Source organism: Cherax quadricarinatus, chromosome 69 (assembly GCF_038502225.1).
Source record: "Cherax quadricarinatus isolate ZL_2023a chromosome 69, ASM3850222v1, whole genome shotgun sequence".
Lineage (NCBI taxonomy): Eukaryota > Metazoa > Arthropoda > Malacostraca > Decapoda > Parastacidae > Cherax > Cherax quadricarinatus.
This window is the reverse complement of record NC_091360.1, coordinates 10,156,302-10,183,807: the sequence shown is the minus strand read 5'-3', so window position 1 is coordinate 10,183,807 and position 27,506 is coordinate 10,156,302. Positions and strand designations below refer to the sequence as shown.

The 27,506-nt window shown below is 41.7% G+C and overlaps 1 protein-coding gene across 1 annotated transcript in view; it reads right to left on the bottom strand.

Annotated features, from left to right (window-relative positions):
* The window catches only part of LOC128701914 (carboxylesterase 4A), a 307,498-nt gene that overhangs the window by 192,453 nt on the left and 87,539 nt on the right, over positions 1-27,506 (bottom strand). Inside the window, exon 2 of the mRNA XM_070099784.1 lies at positions 1,077-1,176. The gene's annotated coding sequence lies outside the window, so the exon portion shown is untranslated. The remainder of the gene's footprint in view (positions 1-1,076; positions 1,177-27,506) is intronic.

The window sequence follows — 27,506 nt, the reverse complement described above, 5'->3', positions numbered from 1 at the left end:
CTTAAAACAAACAAGCAAGGGCTCTAACTACTATACCAAGCTACTTAATTAGAGTCTTCTAAACATGCATATTACTGTATACCAGGAAGAATAGCATGGACGCCACTGAGACCACAAAAGCAGCTTTTACAGAAAAATCTCAGACCAAATGGCTGTTGCAAGATCTTCAGATTCCTCCCTTGCCAGGAAATAAACACAAATGTAGATAAGAATTTTGAGACTTTTCACATGTGGACAGGCCTGATTAGCCAAGAAGAATCACGTTCACAGTTGAAGCATTGACTGGACAAAATAAATAACGACTGTCACGATCACTCTAGCTGAATAAATCAGTGTACAATCTGTACAAAATGTGACATCAGTAGAAAAATATAAAAGAAAACGTCGAGCAAAAAGAGAATGTAGAAGACTCCGAAGAAGAAAAGTTACTGCATCTCCCAAAAGCCCACAAATGCCACAACAAAAGAAACAAAACTTTCACAAAATTTACAAAGAGCAAAACCACTCTCACCAGACGGAAGAAGTACAAAGGAACAAAAAGCCATTCCAGAAATAGAGAAAACCACGACGATTTTGCAGCATCCAAAATCCAAATAAAGACTTAAAAAAGTCTTAAATCATAACCTAAACATATTGAGGACGTCACAGGTATTAACTAAATCTTAAATATAATTTAGGAACTCGTGACCATGAATCCAGTCGATGCCAGGAGGGAAGAAAACAGTGAACTCTGTTTGTATACTGCGAATTATATAATATAAAAAATTAAAGAATTTGTACTTCCAAGAGTGTTGAAGGGCTCTTCATCCAAGTAATTGGAAAAAACCATCCCTTTTTTAGATCAATCCTGATTACTTCCCATTCTCCAAGAGCTGTTTGAACAATGCGGGATAGCGCTAACCAATAAATATAATGATAATAATCAGCATCACGGTTATACTCTTGGAACATTGTAGCGTAAACACTGACTGGGTTTGTACTTGGCAGAAAGTGTTAGTTTCGAGCGAGATCTGAATAAATTTAGCAGAAGTTTACCTAAATTCGCTGAAAGAGGGAGCTTAAATTTGATAACTTACCAGTTTTGGGGAATGATACGAACTTCAGGACTCAAGTGAGCACGGCTTCAGAGCAGGAAGTTTATAACCGGTAGATCACCAGCTCAAAATGCCGAAGTCACTGCAAGAAAATAAAACACATGTTGTAGACATGAATTTCACAAAAGAGTATTTGACCAATGTAACCTGGGTGATAATTTAAAAATAAAATAACAAAAACAGGCAAAGTAGGGAAAGGGAGACATTTTAATTTTAAGTACTGCAGTAACTAATTAGATGAGCAGCAGACATGGTAAATGTTATCAAATATCTCAGTGAAAAAAATATGCAGTAAAGGTACATCAAGAAATAAATGAGTTGGTATCATTGGTTCAGGATTCACCTATAATCTTCTTTCCAATTTAAGAGATAATAATAGGCACCTAATTTTTTCAAGAAAAATTGGTCAAGTTCGTGAATTAAATGCCTTTTCAACTGAGTTGTGGTGTTTAAGTCTGACTTTATGTACAGAACATAAAGAGTGGATTAAGGAAGTGTGGAAGCAAATTAGTGGAGAGAGAAGTGTGAACGTGAGGTGTGAAGGTGAGAGATGATCCCTCGGAAGTTGTAGGTTAATAAAAGTCAAGTGCTCTTGCTGGAGCAATTAACATTAACATACTTTAAAAAGGAAACATTTGGCAGTAAATTGTCAAGTTGCTCCTCAATAACGTGGTCCAGGACTGACCGGAACGCCTCAAACGTTTCCTCTCCAAAGTGTGGGTAAGTTGTGAATAGCTGCACAGTCATTGGAGTTAAGCCTTGGATAACAGTAGGGGTATATTACCTTTATTTATGACGAATAATGATACATGCTCTCCCGTCCCCCAAACGCACACAGTTAAACGCGTAACTGCAAATATGTAAAAATACCACTGTGAAAATAGGAAATAAAACATGATCGCTTTCATGTGTTTACACACACACATCTTCCTCTGAAGATATATATAAGCACATGAAAGCGCTCTGGTTTTATTTCCCATTTTCACTGATATTTTTACACACAAATATATATAATATAATTATTGGCTATTAAGTATATGCTAATATGTTACATAAGATTTTTTTAAATGATTGTACCTTACCCTAACCTGGTACGGCAATGTAGCTAGTTACACTCCTAGGCTGGGGCTCTGGTCTTCTCAAACTTGATTTTTTTCTGGTGAGGGAATGATCACCTCATACCTACATCACTATTACTTCAGTTATCTCCTTTGTGTTTTGACAGAGGAATCCTGATGATTATGTGAAAGGTGTCGTCAGGAACGTTGACAAACTGTTGCACACGAGTCTACTCATCAACGGTATTCTGTAACATTAAAATAATGATGCTCATCACTGCTCCCTCATTATTCTGTGTCATTGTTGCTGCTTCATCACTGTTTCTTCATCACTGCTACCTCATCACTGTTTCTTCATCACTGATGCCTCATCACTGATGCCTCATCACTGCTGCCTCATCACTGCTGCCTCATCACTGCCGCCTCATCACTGCTGCCTCTTCACTGCTGCCTCATCACTGCTGCCTCATCACTGATGCCTCATCACTGCTGCCTCATCACTGATGCCTCATCACTGCCGCCTCATCACTGCTGCCTCATCACTGCTGCCTCTTCACTGCTGCCTCATCACTGCTGCCTCATCACTGCTGCCTCATCAATGCTACCTCATTACTGCTACCTCATTACTGCTGCCTCATCAATGTTACCTCATCACTGCTGCCTCATCGCTGTTTCCTCGTCACTGCTGCTTCATCCCTGTTGCCTCATCACTGCTGCTTCATCACTGCTGCCTCATCACCGCTGCCTCATCACTGCTGCCTCATCACTGCTGCCTCATCACCGCTGCCTCATCACTGCTGCCTCATCACTGCTGCCTCATCAATGCTACCTCATTACTGCTACCTCATTACTGCTGCCTCATCAATGTCACCTCATCACTGCTGCCTCATCGCTGTTTCCTCGTCACTGCTGCTTCATCCCTGTTGCCTCATCACTGCTGCTTCATCACTGCTGCTTCATCACTGCTGCCTCATCACTGCTGCCTCATCACTGTTACCTCATTACTGCTGCCTCATCACTGTTGTCTCATCACTGTTGTCTCATCACTGCTGCCTCATCACTACTGCCTCATCACTGTTGTCTCATCACTGTTGTCTCATCACTGTTGTCTCATCACCGCTGCCTCATCACTGCTGCTTCATCACTGCTGCTTCATCACTGCTGCTTCATCACTGCTGCCTCATCACTGTTACCTCATCACTGCTGCCTCATCACTGTTGTCTCATCACTGTTGCCTCATCACTGTTGCCTCATCACTGCTGCCTCATCACTGCTGCCTCATCGCTGCTGCCTCATCACTGTTGCCTCATCACTGTTGTCTCATCACTGCTGCCTCATCACTGATGCCTCGTCACTGATGCCTCATCACTGTTGTCTCATCACTGCTGCCTCATCACTGTTGCCTCATCGCTGCTGCCTCATCACTGTTGCCTCATCACTGTTGTCTCATCACTGCTGCCTCATCACTGATGCCTCGTCACTGATGCCTCATCACTGTTGCCTCATCGCTGCTGCCTCATCACTGTTGCCTCATCACTGTTGTCTCATCACTGCTGCCTCATCACTGATGCCTCGTCACTGATGCCTCATCACTATTGTCTCATCACTGCTGCCTCGTCACTGCTGCCTCATCACTGTTGCCTCATCACTGCTGCCTCGTCACTGTTGCCTCATCACTGTTGCCTCGTCACTGCTGCCTCATCACTGCTGCCTCATCACTGCTGCCTCATCACTGTTGCCTCATCACTGCTGCCTCATCACTGTTGCCTCATCACTGCTGCCTCATCACTGCTGCCTCGTCACTGTTGCCTCATCACTGCTGCCTCATCACTGTTGCCTCATCACTGCTGCCTCATCACTGCTGCCTCGTCACTGTTGCCTCATCACTGCTGCCTCATCACTGTTGCCTCATCACTGCTGTCTCATCACTGCTGCCTCGTCACTGTTGCCTCATCACTGCTGCCTCATCACTGCTGCCTCGTCACTGTTGCCTCATCACTGTTGCCTCATCAGTGTTTGTTGCTCTTTATTGGCTCATAAAACACAATTTATATTGGCCCAAAAATGTATGTTCAAAAATATTTTGTATTTAAAAGTGATATATAATGTATTTAATGTGTGTGTGTGTGTGTGTGTGTGTGTGTGTGTGTGTGTGTGTGTGTGTGTGTGTGTGTCTGTCTGTCTGTCTGTCTGTGTTCACGTGTGTATGTTGTTTGCGTTTACTAACCAATATGTGTTTGCATGGCTCGAGTCTTAGCTCCTGGCCCCGTCTCTCAACTGCCGTTTGCTAGATTCTCAGCCACATGAACCTTGTAGTACCTACCTTCACCGCTTGCTCGCCGAGGCCATTCCACTTCCCCACTTCCCAGAAACTGAATAAGAACTTCCTGACATTCCTGTGGTTTATTTGTATCTTGAGCTTTCATCTGTATTCATGAATACCTGATAGTAGCTTTGCCCTACCCGTATGGGCCCTTCTGGCCACCCTAGCAAGTGTGTCCACAATTGCTCTGTTGCTCTCATCATACTCTTGTCTTGGCATCCTGCTGTTCTGTGGTGGGTTGTACATCGCTGCAATCACCACCCTGGGACCCCCCCCCCATCCAGCCTGAAGTGTTCCTATTATGTAATCCCTTGCTTTCCTTCGGTTCATCCTTACCATCTCTTCAGAACTCCACTGGTTCTTGGTGAGCAGTGCAACTCATTCTTTCCGCTCTGTTCCCTCTATCTTTCCTCAGGATCCGATATTCGGATAGATAGATCGCATCTGTTATCCCCACGAGCTTTGTTTCCGTGAGTGCTACGTTGTCTGGAAATGCCTCCATGATTCTTTCGTGCCACTCCTCACATTTATATGTTATTCCATCTGCGTTTCTGAACCAATAATTCAACTTCTTTTCCAACACTGTGTTCTGCGGGTTTCTGGGAGCTGGGGGAGTGACATACCTGGCAGGGTATTATAGGAGGCGACTTTGAAGGTGGGGTTGTGATGAAGGGGTGTGGGCTGTGGGCGCAGTGTGGGTTGTTTTGCTTCAATATACACAAATAACCCGCGCAAAGAAGAGAGGAGCTTACGACGACGTTTCGGTCCGACTTGGACCATTTGCAAAGTCACACTGTGACTTTGTAGGCATACTTCATTAGCTTCACATCGTCTGCAAATAGGAACACCTCTGAATCTATCCCCTGTCTCTTGTCATTCACGCATACTAGACAGAGTACCAGACCTAGGACTGATCTTTGTGGATCCCCACTCTCCACATGCACCCACTGACACCACGTCACGTACCAACACGTCGTTTCCTTCCTGTCAGGTATTCTCTGATCCACTGCACTACTCTCCCTGCTATTTCTGCATGTTCCGCTAGCTTTTCAACCAGTCTTTTACGCGGTACTGTATCGAAAGTCTTTTTACAGTCCAAAAAGATGCAGTCTAATGTGACTTTGTAAATGGTCCAAGTCGGACCGAAACGTCGTCGTAAACTTCTCTTTTATGTGCGGGTTATTTGTGAATCATTCATCTCTCTCCTGTTTTACTTCTGTTACTGTATCGTAGAACTACAGTATGTTATGCAGGATTTCCTTCCCCTGAAACCATGCTGGTTGTCATGTATCTGTATTGCTCCCTCCCTAAGGACCCACGGAGAGGTGTTATCTGGGTCCGCCGCCTTCTAGATATCTAATTCACCTAGCAGATTCTTCACCTCCTGCTCGGTTGTGTGCAGTGCGTCCAGCACTTGCTGGTGCGCGCTACTCTGTTTCCTGGAAGCCTTTCTTTCTCCACTGTTAATACCTCTCTGAATCTTAAGCTGAGCTCCTCACATACTTCCTTGTCGTTCCCCTGCTTCCTTCCTCAGCCTGATCACCTGGTCCTTGACTGGTGTGTGTGTGTATATACATATATTATATATATATATATATATATATATATATATATATATATATATATATATATATATATATATATATATATATATAAGTTTATCCTCTATAAGGATTACAATGCTGGGTTTACAGATTTTGGATATTGTGTGGTTTACATGTTTTAAAATACTAATTACAGAGGAGGCCACTAGGACACCTAGCATGGCTAGGCATTTCGGGCAGACTTAGATTAATTCTAAACTTTAAATTATTACAGATTTGGTATTAAGGGTAAGTGAGTACATTATAGTTTGTAAGTTTAGCAATGTGAATGCTTTTGTTTTGGCACAATACACACAATATATGCGTGTGTGTGTATGTGTGTGTATGTGTGTTAATTTGTTTCAAGCTTATCTCAATATCCACCCTCTTTTCCCAATCTCTTCCTGTCTCACCGTCCTTTCTCCTCTTCCATTTCATTATTCTCTCTCTCTCTCTCTCTCTCTCTCTCTCTCTCTCTCTCTCTCTCTCTCTCTCTCTCTCTCTCTCTACTCTCCCGATCGCTTCCTCTGTCCCTTCCCTTTCTCTCTCCCTCTCCCTTCACATATTCCCCATTCCCTCCTTTCCAATTCATCACTATCCCTAACTCCTTATCATCACTTCTCTTCTCACCATTTCCCTCGTTTTTCCACCATCTTCATCCATTTTCTTGCTCATTCGACGTGACGAGAAAGTGACATATAGTTACTGATTTGACGAGAAAGTGACACTGTTACTGATTTGACGAGAAAGTGACACTGTTACTGACGTGACGGGAAAGTGAGACTGTTATTGACGTGACGAGAAAGTGACATCGTTACTGATGTGACGAGAAAATGACATAAGGTTTCTGACTTGACGAGAAAGTGACATATGGTTACTGACGTGACGAGAAAGTGACGTATGGTTACTGACGTGACGAGAAAGTGACATATGGTTACTGACGTGACGAGAAAGTGACGGACTGTTACTGACGTGAAGAGAAAGTGACAAAATGCCGTTTCGCAACCGTAGCTCAAAGGGACTTTGCGGATTTTGGTGTAATTTTGGCTCTGCGTGAGAGTTCAGCCGAGAGCTTAACGACCCACAAAGCTTCATATATTTCTCAACTTCTTTTTCTCTCTCTCTCCTTCTTTTTCGCTTTGTTTTCATTTTAAAACCTGCATATTCTGTTGGATTTAGGTTCAGTTTTTGGTAGAATTACCAACAATATGTTCGGTAAAAGGACACAAGTGCAACTAATGTGACATTTTATTGTGGCAACGTATCGCTCTCCAGGAGCTTGAAAAGGCTCCTGAGGAGCGAAACGTTGCCACAGTAAAATGCCACATTAATTGCACTTGTGTCCTTTTACTTAACATATCAGAATTTGTGCTTCGAAAGCTCAATCTCTGGCAGTATCTTTATAACAGTTAATATATAAATTTTAAATACACAGACCTTTTTCCACCAAGGTTGGATGACCCAAAGAAAAACACACATTAGTAGTAATTCTTCAACAGGTGTTTTGCTAGAAGTGAACGGATCACAATTTAAATGACGCTCTGACATTATGAGTCCCACCCGACCTTCAGTGTAGGCACTGTACTTCCCATTTCCAAGACTCAAGTCTGACTAACTGATATCCCCTCAATCCATTCATGAACGTTGCTTTATTTACACTCTGAATTTCATCTCAATTTTATCAACTTTATCGCTGAACGATAAATCTCCATTCACTCTTAGACTTGCTCCCAATCTAATGTCACACTATCTAGACTATTTTCATCTGTATTTTTCTCAATAGCAACTGTAATCTGACATCGCTTGCTGGAAATTGATGCGCGTAGGAGCAGTGAACCTACCTTGAAGGTAGCCACTCAGGCGTAGATGGTAGCAAAGGATTCCTAGCGCTTGTAGTTTTGCCTGAGGTCCACAATGTTATACCCGGTTAAAGAGGGCAAGAATGCCCAGCGCAACTGCATGACTGAGCTTGGATTGATTCAGTGACTGGTGTCACATAGTGGAGAGAATCATCAAACGACTGGTACCAAATAAAAAATAGAGAATAATCGAGTAACTGGTGCCAGGTGACGTTCATTCAGTGTCATGTAGCGGAGAGGGTCTGGTGTTAGTTGTTATCAGATATTGGAGGTCGTTTATGAACTGGTGTCACGTGGTAAAGAGGTTCTTCCAGTTATCAGTGCCATTTACTGGAGATTTTATCCAGTGGCGAGAGCTACATAGTGGAGAGGTTGTGTAAGTTACTATTTACACACACACTTGCGAGATCCATCTAGTATTCAGTTTCAGAGTGATCCTATCTGAAACCAAATTGTGATTTTATTTTCTTGAAACTTAGTAATATAGTGATACTGTTCTGTAATTAATGATCATCGCTTGTTTCTTCCTTTCGTGACTTAGGGTTATATTTGCCTTCTACCAAATATTCATTTTCTGCTAGGCAGAGTTAATAAGTGTCGTCTTTCCAGCCATTTTTCCTATCATTTTTTAAACCGAATCATGTTATCTTACAGTTTTTGGTAGCTTTGTTTACATTCTTATTGTATTGTGCGGTACATGGTAGCTTCGGGTTTTATCGAAACACATGAGTGTAATAATGTAATCAACACTGAATCACTGACACCAAAGAACCAACATGGAGAAAATAAAGTAGAAGATGTGAAGTGTAAATTATATTTCAGTGTGCTGAAGATAATGTTAGTTGTAAGCTGAAGCAATATACTATTTTTCCACTGATTTAATTTCTCAACATGGGTTCTTTAAAGTCAGTAACACATTTCAGGAGTATTAATGTGTACCCAAAACAGTCCCTTGTGGAACCCTTCTGCTTATTTTCGCGTATTTAGCAATTATTTTATTAATTCCTTGACGTTATCAGGCAATTATACTTGTCTTTCTGATTTGTTTGTGTTCTTCTCAGCGGTATTATTTCAGAACCCTTCGGGCAGTAGACTACTACAGTATTATGTAGAGTTAAGTGAGTGAATTAGTGTTATTTAGAGTCCGTTGATTCTGTTAGTGTTATGTAGAGTTCAGTGATTCTGTTAGTGTTGTAAGTCAATAGACATGAATTAGAAACCCTAAGGAGTGATTCATTTATGGTATACATATTGTGTGGTGATGACGTCGTGGTGATGACATCGTGAATGAAGTAGTGAGAAAATGATGACATCTTGAATGAAGAGATGTCAGTGTGACGACGTCGTGAATAAAATGATGTCTTGATAATGAAGTCATGAATAAGGTGATGTTCCAGGAGATATTTTGCATTTTGATTACAATATTAAGTTCTCTGATTACTCTCGAATAACCTAGCCAAACAGAATATATATGCTAATCAAACGAGGGATATCCCAAGAGAATATACACAAAGATATGCATATCAGTGTACATACAAAGAGATGTACATCAGTGTATATACACAGATGCACCTTAGTGTATATACACAGAGATGCACATCAGTGTATATACACAGAGATGCACATCAGTGTATATACACAGAGATGCACATCAGTGTATATACACAGATGCACATCAGTGTATATACACAGAGATGCACATCAGTGTATATACACAGAGATGCACATCAGTGTATATACACAGATACACATCAGTGTATATACAAAAGCGCACATCACTGTATATACACAGATGCACATCAATGTATATACACAGAGGTGCACATCATTGTACATGCACAGAGATGCACCTCAGTGTATATACACAGAGATACACAGCAGTGTATATACACAGAAATGCACATCGGTGTATATACACAGAGATGCACATCGGTGTATATACACAGAGATGCACGTCAGTGTATATATAAGGAGATCTGCATATCAGTGTATATACACAGAGATGCACGTCAGTGTATATATAAGGAGATCTGCATATCAGTATATAAACACAGGTGTACTAGTGTATAAACAGATGTATTAGTATGTATATACACAGGGAAAAGTAAATTTGTGTATACACCATAAAAATGGATCTTAGTGATTATATTCTGAGGAATATTTTTTTGTATACACTGAGATATTTCAGTGTATGCACTTATAGTTAGTAAAATTTACTGTTTTAGGGATTGAAATTTCATTTCCTTTAGTTTAATACTGAGCTTCGTGCAGCTACAAGGACACAGACCTTGCAAAAGCAAAGCTAAATGTTGCAGAACACGATTTTTTGTGACCGCGTTTCTCTCTGTTTCATCAAGACTTGATAAAGCTCTCCACAGAGCGAAACGTTGGTTCTAAGTTTTCCTGTGTCTTATGTGTCAGCAATACGATGTTCGGAAGCGGTTCGGTTCGGACTAATGTAAAGCTTATATAACCCTTTCGGCCAAGGATGAAGCTTGGGTAAACCCTACCCAACTTAATTCTTTCCTGCAACGGTTGAATTTTGAGCAACTCTTAACCCTTCTGCCAAGGGCGAACACTGCTATCTCTTCACGGCAACGGACAATTTTTATGTATCCTGACCGTGAGTTACGGATGTCATTTGAGCTTCCATAACCTTTCAGAACTACAGACGAATCTCGGACAACCCTAACCCCCCCTGCCAGGGACGATTACTGTACTAGTGTAAACCATGATTCTACCACTGGCGGGTCTGGTGTTTTAATATCCATTAAACTGAGAAGGATTTGTGCTTCCCTTCTCACCACAGCCGGGTCAGATATTGTTTTCGTAAACCCGTGGCATCAATGATGATAGACTCTAGACAACCAAAGAAAATGTAGAGAGATACACATTGTTTCATTCACATAACATTTACTACATGTGAACGAAATGTCGTGTGCCTTTATAGATGAAGGTTCTATTGTCAGGAGACTTTTATTACAATTTTAGCAATTGCTTACCATTCTCGGCCCAACCCAGATGTTGGACTTGCCAAGCCACATTAAGGTTGCGTTATGTGTTTGAGATCCAAGGGTGGAACTTGCAATGTAAGTTCCTCCCTTGGATCTTAAGTTCAGAGTGAGCTCAACGTAATACCATTAAAGTTCTTATGTGTTACAGTGCCACATTTTCTGGACGTTTTCGAATTTTGAAAATTATATTTTTAAAAAATAAAATGGTTTGATCAATTTACTGAAATTAAAAGAAATCTAGATTACATGAATTAATAATTACCAGTAAACAAATTGCATGTGCTGGCGGTTTTTGTCTGGCAGCGGGAAAGACATCGACATCACTTAAATAGTTAGATTCAACACGCTCCTTCAGGAAAATTCTGCTCGTTAAGACGTGTTTATATCAGGTGTATAATTAGTAAGAATGTTCTTAAATCCCTCTAGGAATTGATGTATCGTTACTGGTGGTACACAGAGGACATACAGCCTTTATAACCTTAGTGTACAATTCACAATTCTCCACTCTAACATGATTTAAACTTGATAAAACCACCAGCTCAGGGATCTAGGCTTCGTTATCCTGTGTCCCGAGAGACTCCAAATATTCTGAGAACATAACCCGATGGTCGAGAAATACCTATTGCGAGCTTTGGTCGAGCTTTTGTTGACTGCAGCCAGGTGGAAATATTGTCCAGCCATATCTTGAGCCCGGCTCTGCCAGCTGCAGTGAGATTCTGGCTCAGAAAGTCTTGTCGCCAGCTGCAGTGTGTGAGATAGTGACTTGCAAGTCTTGCTTTCGTCAACTGCTGCTAGACACTGACTTACCTGTGATTTACCTGTGACCTGTTTCGAGCGTTTTTCTGCTCTCGCGGTCCCGATTGTGGCCAGGACTCCCTGCTGATTGTCTGATTGACCAGGATGGTGCTGTTGGCGGCTCGCCGGCCCACATACCCATCACAGCCCGGGTGATCTGGCACACCGTGGAGGGAGTGGTCCAGTTTCCTCTTGTAAGCGTCTACACCGGTTCCAGCAATACTTCTGATATCTGCTGGTAACATGTTAGTCTAGCACCACGGATCTTGACACAGTGTTCTCTTAATATATCCGTGGCTTCCCTGCTTTTCACTGAGTTAATTATGTTTTCTCCCATATCTCGTACTCCAGTATGTTATGGTAGTGTGCAAATTTGGGACTAAACCTTCCACTATCTTCCATATGTATATTCCCACGTATCTCTCTCGCCTTCTCTCTAGGGAATGCAATTCCAGTCCTTTGAGGAGTCCCCAGTAGTCTGAAGGCTTTATTAGTTCTATGCTAGCAGCAAACACTGCCAGCTGTAAACACTGGTATGTGAATGCCTTCGATGTGTGGCTCAGGTCTCATTGCTGACTCCAAATCAGGATATTCCCACTTGTAGATGAACGGATCAGAGAACCGACACGTTGATAAATTAGACACATGTGCAACTCTTGGGTATCTTTATTGAAGAAACGTTTCGCCACACAGTGTCTTCATCAGTCCATACAAAGGAGAATCGTGAAGAACAGGAGAATGAGGTAATCAGTCCCTAAACCTTGAGTCGATGTGGTCAGTCCATCAATCTTGAATAGAATACGGCATATGTGCGAAGAAGCAGCTTATGAACCGTAGGCAGGAGAGGTGCAGCAGTCGTAGGCGCTGTCATCAACGTGTCGGTTCTCTGAACCATTCATCTGCAATCCTGTCAGACACTGCAGCTTCTTGAGATCATAATACTTGGGAATTCTTCGCTTGCCTAACCCTTGGGTACGACCTACATCCACATTGGACAAATGTGACACCACCTACGACTGCTGCACCTCTCCTGCCTACGGTTTATAAGCTACTTCTCCGCACATATGCCTTATTCTATTCAAGATTGATGGACTGACCACATCGACTCAAGGTTGAGGGACTGATTACCTCATTCTCCTGTTCTTCACGATTCTCCTTTGTATGGACTGATGAAGCCACTGTGTGGCGAAACGTTTCCTCAATAAAGATACCCAAGAGTTGCACATGTGTCTAATTTATCAACGTGTCGGTTCTCTGATCCGTTCATCTACAAGTGGGAATATCCTGATTTGGAGTCAGCAATGAGACCTGAGCCACACATCGAAGGCATTCACATACCAGTGTTTACAGCTGGCAGTGTTTGCTGCTAGCATAGAACTAATAAAGCCTTTGTATGGACTGACGAAGCTACTGTGTGGCGAAACGTTTCCTCAATAAAGATACCCAAGAGTTGCACATGCGTCTGGTTTATCATATTCCCACTTGACATTTTTGTATCGATTGAAATCTTTCACATTCACCATAGAGAAATAGCAACCGTCATGGTGTGATGAATGGTTTTGAAAACCGACAAGTTGAAGATTGAGACACTTATGCAACATATGGGAAGCTTTATTGAGGAAAAGTTTCGCCACACAGCGGCTTCATCAGTCCAATACAAAGCAGAAAGGTGTAAGGAGAGGAGCAGTTTGAGGAAATCAGTCCCTCATATGGGGAGCCCAAGACTTGTCTAGTTCTCCAAGCGCTGTTCCAAAATAAGGAAGATAAGCTTGTTTTAAAAAATCTGTGATATTTTCTTTGTTTTTGCGAAGATTATTCTACACAAATGTAGCAACATGCATTGGGATTATTTAAGCAAGTTCTTCGTGAAGAACTCATGTTTATCTGGTCGTTGTTAATACAATTCCTTTCGTTAAAAAATATTTTTTTTTAAATAAAATTCTAATCTTTTATTATAACTTTCTGTATATACAAATTGTCACTACATATAAATATACACGCGTTATGGCTAAGTTCCTTGTTAATTGAGGGTAGGTGTGCAATATCTCACAAACTAGAACCAATTTGAAAAACCTACCGCCATTTTCGAATTCAGCAACCCCAAAATACCCTAAATACCTTCAAATATCTTTGTCAACGATTTTTTTTTGTTGACCAGTTGCTAAACATTATTTGTTATCGATTTTTTTCTGAAAATTCGGTTATTGTTCAAAGGATTATTATGCATTCACGAAAATGCACTAAACCCAAAGGGAAATGTGAGGTAATAAGGTTGAATTAAGGAAAGAACTGATACAATTTTTTGGATCATGAGGTCATCTGCATCAAGGTGCCAAACTTGAAGAGGTAGTTTATATGAGAATTAAAAGCTGATGTTATATATATATATATATATATATATATATATATATATATATATATATATATATATATATATATATATATATATATATATATATATATATATATATATATATATATATATATATATATATATATATATATATATATATGTCGTGCCGAATAGGCAGAACTTGTGATCTTGGCTTAAATAGCAACGCTCATCTTGCCATATAGGACAAGTGAAAATTTGTGTATGCAATAATTTCGCCAAAATCATTCTGAACCAAACGAAAAAAATATATTTCACTGTGTTTGTTCAGTATTAAATTACTGTAAACAAATCTAAAATATATTTAGTTGGGTTAGGCTAAAATAAATTGCGCTTGTTATAATAAGGTTAGGTAAGTTTTCTAAGTTCCTTTTGGTGCAAAATTATAAATTTTTACATCAACATTAACGAAAAAAATATATCTTTAAACGTATAAGAGAAAATTTTAGAAAGGACTTAATTTTAAATGAGTTCTTGCTAATTGACCAGTTTTACATATTCGGCACGACATATATATATATATATATATATATATATATATATATATATATATATATATATATATATATATATATATATATATATATATATATATATATATTTAAAAATATAGGGAGGTACCACCTCTAGAACTGTCCTGGGGACCCTCATCCTCAGAGAAAAGAATAAACTTGCTTTAGGGAAAACCCAAGGTTCTCCCTGAAGCTGTTTGAGAATTCTCTCCTACCACCCCTTATATTTAATGTATATTTTATTTAAAGACAAAATACATTGACAAAACATTCACAAAAATGCAATAGAAAGTAAAACAACATAGGTAACTCAGAGCTACATCTCGAATACTTCGTCCAGCTCCCCGGCGGTGGGTCGCGTGCCCAGAATGCTGCAGGCATTTCCTCTCTGGATCGCAACACTGAGTCTCTGAAAGAGGAAGCTGGTCGTCCTGTGGTCCTTGGTTTCTATGATGAGTTTTTCACTCAGCACTTGCCCCACGCTCCAAGGGTTTCTAACCCTATTGGGATGAAGTTATAGCAAGGGGGAAGGTCTTCATATTTGCGGATCTTCTGGGTCTCCCTGTGGCTGGCAGCTCCACCCCCTTACACTACAGAGTATGGCAAGTAGGTGTCTGCCAATATGGCGGCACAGGTGTAGTCCCAGGCAATCTGCTTTCCATCCTTCCAGGGTGGCATTGTGACTCCATCAGGACGCTTTTGACTTCCGTCAGACCTCTGTACTTGGGGTTTCCCTTTGAGCTGGGCAACGTGCTGTGGCGAGGCTTCTCTTTATGATGTCATTTACCTCCTCATGTCTGACATACTTCCCTTCTGCTGTGTGACACACGAGACCATGAAGTCCGAATTGATCAGCTGTCGCCCTGCCGCAAATACACCTATGTTCGGTAAGGATGGGGGCGGCTAGGCGAAGAGCAACACCAATCCGAATGGCCTGTGGGTCTAGTCGAGTGCCCAGGGAGGAATTGGGAACAGCTAACAGGAAATCTCCTGAGTGTGGTGCCTTCACTGCTAGGAGACGAGCTTTGTCCTTTCCTGAAGCGTTGGAGAGCACTGTGTTGGCGATTTTTTCCATGATCGGTTTGTCCCAGTGGGACTGTTTGTGTTCTTTGGGAGAAGCTGGTCTACTGGAGGAGTCTCTAGGGGGGGCCCACCGAATCGCTGCTTCAGTAAACCTGGGGTCTTGAGCTCCTACCAAGTCTCTCAAGCGTTCGGGAACAATCTTCTTGACCAATGCACTGGAAGCTAAACACGAAGACAGAAAAGCAGGTAAAGCAACATGCGTTGCTTTGCGCACCCCTATACCTCCCAGTCGTACTGGGAGGGTTGCCTGATCCCATTGCTGATCCTCTAGTGACAGGTTCAGTGCCTTCTTAAAGGTTGACCTCAGTCTTGGCATAGTAAGACATCTTGTGAGGAGATACAGATCATCATGGGCATCAAGATCGCTTATTCTCTCTTCCATTCTCATCAGGTCATTCAATTTGTTCCTGAGGACAGTGTCGATGGCCTGGTGACCCAGCGGTGGTCCCAAGAGGGTACTGTTGGACGGAGTGGTAGTAGAGACTTCCGGGAGGATTCTTCGCACAGCACTGATTATTTCCTGGTTCGCTGTGATTTCACACTTGGAGGGATTGAGGATGAGTCCCAAGTCTTCTCCCTGTGTTTTCACCAGTTGTAGGTCCCCTACCAGGGACTCTTCAGTACCTGCCAGAGTGCCATCATCCAGGTACCAGATGTTGAGCTTCCAATATATATATAATTGATTATAATAAAAAGGATAGAAGCCAGTATGTGTATGAAAGAAAATCATCAGTTAACAGAAGAAGAAGAATAGCCAATATATTTAATTTGTAAACCACTAGAAAATGTCATGAGCCTTCTTTCTGTCTACACATTTATAATTAAATAAGTAACTGATAGGTTTAAAGACTATCGACTGCACGAAGGCCACTGAAGCTGTATTAACCTTTGCGTCAGCATCTTTGAAACGGAAATAAATTCTCATTTATGCAGAGATATACACATCTGCGTATATACACCAAGAAACATACAGTACTTATTGCACATACAAAAATGAGATATATGGATTTAGGTTTACATCATTCGGTTCATACATACATACCTCCCGGTGCATATAAACAGAAATAAACACATCTTAGTGAATATTCAATGATAAATATAAACCTCTCAGTTATATACAAAGTGAGAAATACACCCATGATTACTGCTGAAATTTAAGATGAATGTTACCCCAAGAAAGCGTGTAAGTATTTTAGCTCTTAAAAAAACATGCTAATTTATTTACCAGACAGAAAATATGAGCCTAGCAAAGTCAACTGTTGGTCGGATTCTGAAGAGAGCTGACGACACTGGTGACTGTGCTGCGTCGAGGAAGATGTAGAAGAAAAAGCAAGACAACACCTCACGATGAGAAGGTTATTCATAAGAAAGATTGTAATGGATCCCAAGAAAACCTGCAAAGATCTACAAAGAGATTTGTCTTCAGATGAGGTAAATGTTGATTCTTCAGCTGTTCGAAGAAGGGTTTTTAAGTTGACAGAACTGCCAGAAAACCGGTAAAGAAACAATTATTGACTGCTGATATGAACAAAAATTGCTGCGGTAGGCATTCGAGCATGAGGGATACCTGGAGGTTACCTGGAGGTTATTCCGGGGATCAACGCCCCCGCGGCCCGGTCCATGACCAGGCCTCCCGATGGATTAGGGCCTGATCAACTAGGCTGTTACTGCTGGCCGCACGCAGTCCAACGTACGAGCCACAGCCCGGCTGATCCGGCACTGACTTTAGGTATCTGTCCAGCTCTCTCTTGAAGGCAGCAAGGGGGTTATTGGTAATTCCCCTAATGCTTGACGAGAGGCTGTTGAACAGTCTTGGGCCCCGGACACTTATGGTGTTTTCCCTTAGTGTACCAATGGCGCCACTACTTTTTATTGGAGGCATTTTGCATCGCCTGCCCAGTCTTTTACTTTCGTAGGGAGTGATTTCTGTGTTCAGATTTGGGATCATTCCTTCCAGGATTTTCCAAATGTAGATTATGATATATCTCTCCCTCCTGCGTTCCAACGAGTACAAGTCAAGTGCTTCCAAGCGTTCCCAGTAGTTAAGGTGCTTGACAGAACTTATACGTGCAGTAAAGGATCTCTGTACACTCTCTAGATAGACGACAGAAGAATGGTGAAAAGTTATATTTTCAGATGGGGGCGCATTTTGAACTACACAAGTACAGATCAGTGGTAGTGAGACGGAACAAAGGTGAGCCTCTTCGGATCGGACACATTCAACAAGCCTCAATACACCCACATAAGGAGATATTATGAGATATTTTTACTTCTGAAGGCCTTGGACGGCTTGCTATGTTGTGGGAACGATAAAGTGACAATTTCAAGTCAATCCTGGTGGCTAGAGACCCTCCTGATGGAGAAGGCATTTTCCAGCAGTATTTTGCTCCATGAAACACTTCCAGGAAAATGCTGACATTCTTCTTCGAAGAGACTGGGCTAATCCTTCTTGTCTTGGAAACTCTCCTAACCTCAACCCAATTGAGAATCTATGGACAATAACCAAACGCAGGATCGTGAAGCAGGACTGTTCAACTGCGAAGAAGATAACTGCTGCTGTTATTAAGACCTGGTACCAGGACGAAGAACTTGCAACAATGTGTTCAACATTGATCGATTTATGCCAAAGCTTGTAGCAATACTCAAAAAGCAAAGGGTAGTCATATTTCTCATTAAATAAATTGTGTCGTAACATTGCCGTGTATTTTTCAAATAAACATTAATTTTTCAAATAAACGTCTTATTTCAACAACGTCCCAATTAATATGCATACTAAAGTTCACTCCTCTCGGTGCATATACACTAAAAGATATACTTACCCTTCTTTGTATATTCATTAATACATATGCATCTCTAAGTGCATATAGACGTAAATACACCTCACGGTGAATACTCGTATCACTTTATACCTTTCGGTGTACATACCCTTTCACTACGTACCCCTCTCTGTCTATATACCCGTCTGTCCGTGTCAACTGGAATATTCATCACCAACAGCCAACAGATGTTGCATCGCAATAAAAATTTCTGATGTAAATGACCTGACGGTTTTATTGTGTCAATAATGGGCGTAAAAATACCCTTTTGTCATTCTGATGATTTGACAATTGTGTCACGTCAGGCACTAATGGACGCTACTCTAACTTTTTTTTCTCTCTACTTAAGTGAACGTTAAATTTTATATTTGTTCGTAGAACTCTTTTTTTTGTTGTTGCTTTAATGTGTTGTGTGTTAATGAGGTGGTGATTCATGTTGTTTGCTGGTGTTCCAGGCTCTGTGGTTTTTAGCGTAGAATTGTGTGTGTTTAAGAGGTTCAATGTCGTGTATTTAGGGCCTCAAGCTCTGTTGTGATTTGTGTTATGTTGTGTTGGTACCGTGTATAATCTGGCACTGTATCATGTTGAGGTGTTGTGTTATGTTGTGGTGCTATGGAATGTTGTAGTGCTGGGTTGTAGTGTTGCATGTGATGATTTGTTATGCTGAAGTGCTGTGTGGGTGATGCTGTGCCGTGGTACTGTGTAGTGATACTGTGTTGTGCTGTGGCACTGTATAATGATATTGTGTTGTGGTGCTGAGTGATAGTGTGCTGTGCTGTGGTACTGTGTAGTAATACTGTGTTGTGCTGTGGTACTGTGTTCTACTAATATGAGGTAATTTTGCGGGGTGTTGCTGCTGTGAGGTGTTGTGTAGTGTTGATTTCCACGTTATTTTCACAAGAAATGTATTATACTATATTAAGCAGAATCATTGCATTTTAAACCAAGCTGGCAAATTATATATATATATATATATATATATATATATATATATATATATATATATATATATATATATATATATATATATATATATAAAGGAAAGACGTATAGTTCCGTGCTCGGCGTACAACTCTCAAACTCTAATAAGCCAGCCAACTCTGCTGTTGGCTGAAAGCGTATGACGTATTTATGAGGTGCTAGATAAAGCTCTTTGATTTGTCGGAGGTGGATGATGTTTATTTGACTTGTAGAAGCAGAACTAGTTGGCTGAATATGCATGGCGTGTATGATTATACTCCTCCTCTCTCGTGCCAAATAGGTAAAACTTTCGATTTTGGTTTTGAATATTAACGCACTTGCCAATTATTGCAAGTGGAAATTTGCCAAAAATCATTCTGAATCTAACGAAAAAATATATAAATAATCGTATTTACCGCATCTGCTAGGAAAATAATAGGATGGACAATGAGAATCTTCAAAACTAGGGACGCCACGCCCATGATGATTCTCTTCAAATCGCTTGTTCTCTCTAGGCTGGAACACTGCTGTACACTAACTGCCCCTTTCAAGGCAGGCGAAATTGCTGACCTGGAGAGTGTACAAATAACTTTCACTGCACACATAAGTACGATGAAACACCTAAATTACTGGGAACGGTTGAAGTCCCTTGATTTGTATTCCCTGGAACGCAGGCGAGAGATACATTATAATATACACTTGGAAAATCCTAGAGGGATTAGTACTAAACTTGTATACGAAAATCACTCCCTATGAAAGCAAATAACTCAGCAGGAGAATCAACATTCCCCCATTGAAAAGCAGGCGCGCCACGAGTACACAGAGACAACACAATAAGTGTCAGGGACCTAAGACTGTTCAACTGCCTCCCAGCATACATAAGGGGGATTACCAATAGACCCCTGGCTGTCTTCAAGAAGGCACTGGGCAGGCACTTAAAGTCAGCACCTGACCAGCCTTGCTGTGGTCCGTACATCAGTTTGCGTGCTACCAGTACTATCAGCCTGTTTGATCAAACCCTGAACCACCACAAGGCTTGGTCTCAGACCGAGTCGCGGTACCAGTACTATCAGCCTGTTTGATCAAACCCTGAACCACCACAAGGCTTGGTCTCAGACCGAGTCGCGGGGGCGTTGACCCCCGAAACCCTCTCCAGGTATACTCCATGTATTATTAAATTATTGTAAACTTACATAAAATATATTTAGTTGGAGTTCGCTAAATTTAATTGCGATTGTTATAATAAGGTTAGGTAAGTTTTCTAAGGTTCTTTTGGTACAAAGCCATTAATTTTTATGTTAACATAAATGATAAACTATATATTTAAATGTATAAGACAAAATTTTAGAAAGGACTTAATTTTAAATGAGATCTTGCTAACTGACCAGTTTTATCTGTATGGCACGACATATATATATATATATATATATATATATATATATATATATATATATATATATATATATATATATATATATATATATATATATATATATATATACGAAAAAAATATATTTGATTGTGTTTGTTTAGTATTAAATTACTGTAAACGTATTTAAAATATATTTAGTTGGATTAGGCTAAAATAAATTGTTCTTGTTATAATAAGGTTAGGTAAGTTTTCTAAGATTCTTTTGGCGCAAAATTAAAATTTTTTACATTAACATTAATGACAAAATATATCTTTAAATGTATAAAAGAAATTTTCAGAAAGGATTTAATTTTAAATGAGTTCTTGCTAATTGACCAGTTTTACATATTCGGCACCACATATATATAAATTTATATTGTGTGTGTGTGTGCACTCACCTAGTTGTGATTGCAGGGATTGAGTCACAGCTCCCGGCCCGCCTCTTCACTGGTCGCTACTAGGTCACTCTTCCTATTCCATGAGCTTCATCATACCTCTTCTTAAAGCTATGTATGGATCTTACCTCCATTACATCACTTCCCAGACTATTCCACTTCCTGACAACTCTGTGACTGAAGAAATACTTCCTAACATCCCTGTGAGTCTGTTGAGTCTTCAGTTTCCAACTGTGACCCCTTGTTGCTGTGTGCCATCTCTGGAACATCCTGTCTCTGTCCACCTTGTCAATTCATCTAATGATATCCCCCCTATCTCTCCTGTCCTCCAGTGTTGTCAGGTCGATTTCCCTTAACCTCTCCTTGAAGAATGTTTCCCTTAGCTCCGGGACTAGACTTGTTGCAAACCTTTGCACTTTCTCTAATTTCCTTTCAAGCTTGGCTAGGTGTGGGTTCCATACTGGTACTGCATACTCCAATATAGGCCTGACATACACGGTGTACAGTGGCTTGAAGGATTCCTTATTGAGATGTCGGAATGCTTGTCTTAGGTTTGCTAGGCGCCTGTATGCTGCAGCAGTTATTTGGTTGATATGCGCCTCAGATGTGCCCGGTGTTGCACTCACCCCAAGATCCTTTTCCTTGAATGAGGTTTGTAGTCTCTGGCCCCCTAGACTGTACTCCGTCTGCGGTCTTCTTTGTCCTTCCCTTATCTTCATGACTTTGCACTCTGTGGGGTTAAACTCCTAGAGCCATTTTCCGGACCAGGCCTACAGACTGTTCAGATCCCTTTGCAGTTAAGCCTGGTCCTTTTTCGATTGAATTCTTCTCATCAACTTCATATCATTTGCAAACAGGGACACTTCTGCGCCCTCTCTCAGGACCCATGGGGAGACGTTATCCGGTCCCAATGCCTTTGAGGTATCTTGCTCGTTTAGCGGCCTCTACACTTCTTCCTCGGTTGCATGTATTATGTCCAACACTTGATGGTGTACCCCACCTCTTCATCTTTCCGGAGTCCCTTCTTTCTCCTCTGTGAGCACTTCTTTGAATCTTATGTTGAGCTCCTCACATACTTCTCGGTCGTTTCTTGTGATCTCCCCTCCTTCCTCAGCCTGATTACCTGGTCCTTGACTGTTGTTTTCCTCCTGATGCGGCTTTACAACAGCTTCGGGCCAGATCTGGCTTTTGCTGCTATGTCATTTTCGCATTGTTGTTGGGGCTCCATTCTTACCTGTGCATATTCATTTCTGGTTCTATGACTACTCTCCTTATTCTTTTGGGTCCTTTGCCTTCTATACATCTTCCATTTCCTAGCACACTTATTTTTTGCCTCTCTACACCTTTGAGTGAACCAAGGGATCATCTTGGCCTTCTCGTTATTTCTATTACCCTAGGGTACAAACCTCTCCTCAGTTTCCTTGCATTTTGTTGTCACACATTCCATCATCTCATTTACTGACTTCTCTGCCAGTGTTCTGCCCTGCTGAGCCTCGTGCAGGAAATTCGTCATTCCTCTGTAGTCCCCTCTCTTGTAGTTTAGCTTCTTCCATCCTGCCCATCCTGCTTCCCACTCCACTTGTAACTCTACTATGTATTCGAAGCTCAGAACCACGTGGTCACTGGCCCCGAGGGATCTATCATATGTGATGTACTCAATATCTGCACTACTCAAGGTGAATATTAGGTCCAGTCTTGCTGGTTCATCCTCTTCTCTCTCTGGTAGTTCCTTTATGCATTATTACATGAGGTTTTCCAGTACCACTTCCATCATCTTAGCCCTCCACGTTTCAAGGCACCCATGTGGCTGCAAGTTCTCCCAGTCAATTTCTTTGTGATTGAAGTCTCCCACAATCGGTAACTTTGCCCTGCTCCCATGAACCCTTCTGGCCACTTAAGCCAATGTATTAACCATTGCTCTGTTGCTCTCATCATATTGTTGCCTTGGCCTCCTGCTGTTCTGTTGTGGGTTATACATCACTGCAATTACTGCTTTGGGACCTCCAGACTGAAGTGTTCCTATTATGTAGTCTCTTGCTTCTCCTCTGCCTCATCTTTCTAGCTCGTCAGAATCCCATTGGTTTTTGACGAGCACTGCCACTCCTCCACCCCCTCTGTTCACTCTCTTTCCTCAGGATCTGATACCCCATTGGAAAGATGGCATCTGTTCATCATTTCTGTGAGCTTGGTTTCTGTGAGAGCTATGACGTCGGGTGATGCCTCTTTGATTCTTTCATGCCACTTCTCCCACTTATTCGTTATTCCATCAGCATCATTGGTGTACCATACCTTCAGTTTCCTCTCCTACACTGTGTTCTGGGGAGTCTGTGAGGGTGGGGGCTTGGTATTGGCTGTGGGATTCCACAGCATGTTGTAAGAGGGAGGGCTGTAAGCGTGAGTTGTGGTTTGTCCTGGGATAGCATGTTTGGTTGTGGAGTTCTGATGGTTCTGTGTGTGCTTGTGCTTGTTGCTCTGCTCAGCTCTGGTTGTCCTCTGCTGATTCTGTCCTTGTCTCTCTTCCTAGCCCCTTTCGTTTGTGTCTTCTCCCTCACCTGTCATTCTGTTCATGTTCTGTCACGATCTAGGAACACACCCTTGTATATTGACGATTCATTTAGCCATGGTTTCTCTTGCAGGATCCTGTTCCACACCATTTCTTTCCTGAAAATCAGTTTGACCAACCAATTTCTTCCCGTCAGGTACCCTCCTGTTTACTGAATATTTATTGTTTGTCATATTCTCCTTGCCTATTTTTTTTTGATGTTTTCAATCTCCTGTTTTTCTTTCTGCTGTCTTTCATTATGTTTCCTCTCTCCGCTCTCCTGAAGTCCATGAATAAACACTGACTTTTTCCTCTCCTCCTACCATTGCCTATCCCTCTGTGTCACTGAGTCCTATTTGTACATAGCCATTGACTCCCTTATTTTTTCCTGTAACTCTTGGTGGTATAGTCGTGACTCTGCATGGGACCTGTCACCTTTTCTAACTTCTCCCCCATCCTCACTGCTATCTCTGCCCCTAAGAGCTCTCCCTCTACATCCCTTGGCATTGTTTGGTGGACTGAAAGGGTCTTAGTGTAATTCATGTCTCCTTCCTTTCCATTGGGCTCCTCATTTAATAGGAGTGTACCTGCTTCAGATGCCATGTCTCCTCTGGGCAATAGCCCTGTAACTCTTTTCAGCATATTTACCTCATATTCTAGAGCCTGTATCTTGGCTTCTGCAACTTCAGCTTGTGACTCCCATTTCTTTTTCTCTGCTTCTAACCTCTTTTCCATTTTTGCAGGAAGCTCACCTAGTTTGCTCTCCCACTCTTGTTCCATCCTTTTACGTTGCTCTTCCATCCATTCTTCCTTACCAGGACCATCTTTCTCTGATTCCCTGAACTGTGTGTGTTTGTGTGTGTGTGTGTGTGTGTGTGTGTGTGTGTGTACTCACCTATTTGTGGTTGCAGGGGTCGAGTCCTAGCTCCTGGCTCCTGTGTGTGTGTGTGTGTGTGTGTGTGTGCCTTTATAAGCCCAACAGATGAGTTTGATCTATTTAGCAAGTTAGTTTTCCGTCAAATATCCTGAATAAAAATTTATCAGCCATAACTCTTCCAAATTAAATCTAAACATAATGAAACAATATACATCATTAAATTTAAATATATAAATTTAAGGTAACAAATGCTATACATAGCAGAAGTTAACTTAAAAAAATACACAAGTTTAAGTGAGGTTAAGTTACTTTTCTTAGTTTGGCAAAAAAAAAAAAAAATTTGTATATCATTTTCAATGACAAAAATTAGCTATAATTCTGTAAAAGAATTTTTGGAAAAGTTTAACTTTTAAGGAAGTTCGACGCTTATAGTGGGCTGAGGAATCATCTCTTGCCGATGTCCACCAATAGTGTGCATGAATTCTTGTGCCCCATTTGTCCTGGTAACATTTTTCATGGTTGAAATAACTTGTTGAAACCTTTCGCCATGTTAATCACTGACTGCCTCACATTTCGCTGGAATAAAGTCTGAATGCGAGTCCAAAATGTGGATTTTAAGTGACATGTTATATCCCATGTTCTTGTAAGCCTTGAGATTTTCCACCAATTCTTCATATTGACTTCCTGTCTAGCCCCCGGGACTTATCGGGTTTTTTTCCCCTTCCCCCAAATGATTTTGCACTTGGGGGGATTGAACTCCAGGAGAATTGCGGGAAGGTCTGCAGCCTGCCAGATCCCTTTTGATTCTGCCTGGTTTTCGATCAATAATTTTTCTACGCTTCCGTCATCTGCAAACGGGGACCCCGGGTCTATTTTTCTTCATGTGTTAAAAGTACCAGAAACAGCACTGGCCCTGGACCCCCCTTGGGGGCGGGCCCGGTGCCCCCACCTGCCACACCATGCTCGCTGCAATTCCTGACAAGTTTTCCCCCAAATTCAAGTGCCTTCCTGTTATCTCTGTTGGTCCTCCAGTTTTGCCCCAAATCTCTTGTAGAACTGTTCAAACCCCTTAGTGAATACAATCCACCCCCCCTCTCTTTTGTCTTACTGCTGCCCCTTTGTCATGAACCGTGGTTTTGTACACGGGTTTTTCCCCCAAACCTTTCTTTTATGAGATCATTCTTTTTATTTAATTTTCTAATAATCTTCTCCAATTTTAACTATACATTGGGAAAGGGTCTGTAGTTTAATGTTCATGTCTGTCCCCTTTTTTTAAAATTGGGGTTAAATTTTTCTTTGTACAATCCCCCTGTTTCGAAAAATTATTAATTTGTTGTTGGGGAATTTGCCTCTTTCTCTAAATCCCGGGAGATGTTATCTCCCCCACCTTTTGGGGTATCTACCATAAACCTCTTCACTTCCCTCGGTTGTCCCTTGTCCAGCACGGGTGGAGTGCCCCCCTCCCGTTTTTTCGGGGACCCCTTCTGTCTGTCGAACATTTCTTTGAATCTCTAGTTGATTTCCCCTCACATACTTCACGGTCATTTTTTGTCTCTCCTCCTTCCTTCCTTACCCTGATTACCTGGCCCTTGCTGTTGTTTCCCCCTGATATCGACAAATTTCGTTTGTTTTGGTTTTCGCTGCTAGTCATTTTCAATTGTTTTTGGGCCCCCCTTCATCTGTGCATATTCGTTTCTGGCTCCGACTGCCCCCCTTATTCTCCTGGGCCCTTTCCTTTCATTTCTTCCTTTCCTAGCACCTTGGTTTTGCCTCCTTGCACCTTTGGGAAACCGGGGTTTCGTCCTGGTTTTTTCTTTTCCCTTTTCCAAATAAAAACCCTCTCCTCACCCCCTTTGATTTTGTTCACATTCATCACCCAAATTCCCCAGTTCTTTCCCCCTGCCCCTTCAATTTCCCTCTTTCCCTGTGGTCCCCTTTTCTTGTAGTTTGGTTTATTGCCCTTGGCTTCCTGTTTCCTCCTTTTGGGCCTACTTTTAGAGCAAACCACATGGTCACTCCCCAAGGGTCCTGTGATTTTGATATCTCCCTACTCAAGGTGAATACTAATCCAGCCTTGTTGGTTCATCCTCTCCCCCCTCTCTTGTAGTGTCCCACGGGGGACATGAAGTTTCCCTCCACCTCCATCATCAGCCTCCATGTATCTTGGCCCCCCCGGGGCCAAATTCTCCCAATCGATTCCTGTGGTTAAAGTCACCCATGATAAAGGGGCGGGGCATTTATGGCCTTCTGGCCACTGTGCCAGTGTCCCATCCCCAAATTTCCGCGTCTTTTTGGCCTCCGTTTTTTGGTGGGTTATACATCACTCTTTACCACCTTGGGGCCTAGGTGAAACGCCCCCTTGTAATCACTTTTTTTCCCTGCCCCCCTTTTCCAGCTCTCAAATTCCGCTTTCTGATCAACCCTCCCCCATCCCCTGTTCCCCCTGTCTTTCCTCAGGTTTTGGATCCCGTTGGGTGGCCTATATCTCCCCAAACTTGGCTAGGGCATGATGTCCAGTGATGCCTTTTTTATTTATGGGACCCCCCCCTTTTTTGTTATTCCATCGGTTTTGCCTCCTTTGGTTTCCTTTTCCAAAACTGTGGGTTTGGGGGCCTGTGATGGGGGACCTGGTAGCATACGGGGATTCATAGTGGGGGTTGGGGGGAGGCGTATGGGGTTGAAATAGGTTGGCCTCCTTACCAAAACCATTCTCGTCTGATCCTTGGTTCCTGCGAGTCCCCACCATTTTTTTTTTTGTGAGAGAAGAGAGAAGGGAAAGGTAGAAGGAGAGA